A 1,110-nucleotide genomic window follows, 5' to 3' on the forward strand; every position below is an offset into this window, starting at 1 on the left:
CCGTGCAGAAAGCGGAGCAGGGTGTAAAATATATATCACTCAGTATAACAGGCCTACATTACTCTCTGTATTTGTATGCTGTAGTTTAATAGATATCTACAAACAAAGAGTCGATATTTTTCTAAGACCATTTAGTGCTTCACATAATAAAATACACAACGGCTGTAGCCTGATTATGCTTTAGGAGCTGTAGGTGTGTGTGGTACGGTGTGTGTGTTGTACAGTGTGTAGGTGTGTGTGGTACAGTGTCTAGGTGTGTGTGTGGTACAGTGTCTAGGTGTGTGTGTGGTACAGTGTGTAGGTGTGTGTGTGGTACAGTGTGTAGGTGTGTGTGTTGTACAGTGCATAGATGGGGCGGACAGACGGGTCTCAGTTGGTTTGGTGTCCTCTGCTTACTTTTAATACTTGTAAATACAACTTTTGGCCCGTAATTTCAATTCCCCATTTCAGCGACCAGAGAGAGGGGGGGATATATCCAGTCTCTGATTGTGTTACGTTATTACGAGAGTGCTCTCATACTTTTAATTGTATATACATGTATTTATATAAATATATTTGTGTGTGTGTCCGCATCTGTAGCCTGTTATTNTTCAATTCCCCATTTCAGCGACCAGAGAGAGGGGCGGATATATCCAGTCTCTGATTGTGTTACGTTATTACGAGAGTGCTCTCATACTTTAAATTGTATATATTTATATAAATATTATATATATTTATAAATATATTTGTGTGTGTGTCCGCATCTGTAGCCTGTTATTTTCTCATTATACCGCACTCCCCATTTCAGCGACCAGAGAGAGGGGGGGATATATCCAGTCTCTGATTGTGTTACGTTATTACGAGAGTGCTCTTTAAATTGTATATATTTATATAAATATATTTGTGTGTGTGTCCGCATCTGTAGCCTGTTATTGTCTCATTATACCGCACTCTCAATGAATTCAAAGTAAATATATAAGTCGTCATGAACACATCTGTCCATCAGACAGAGTGCTGCTGTGCCTCCTGTCATCATTAATGGACGTCTCTTTAAAATGACCGCTCAGAAGAGAGGAGTTCTCATTTCTCGAACCGCCTGCTGCTTCCCCTCCTCTCTCCTCGGCTCCCTCC

The sequence above is a fragment of the Notothenia coriiceps genome, unplaced genomic scaffold, assembly GCF_000735185.1.
Source record: "Notothenia coriiceps isolate Sejong01 unplaced genomic scaffold, NC01 NC01_scaffold00034470, whole genome shotgun sequence".
In the NCBI taxonomy this organism is placed as follows: Eukaryota; Metazoa; Chordata; class Actinopteri; order Perciformes; family Nototheniidae; genus Notothenia; species Notothenia coriiceps.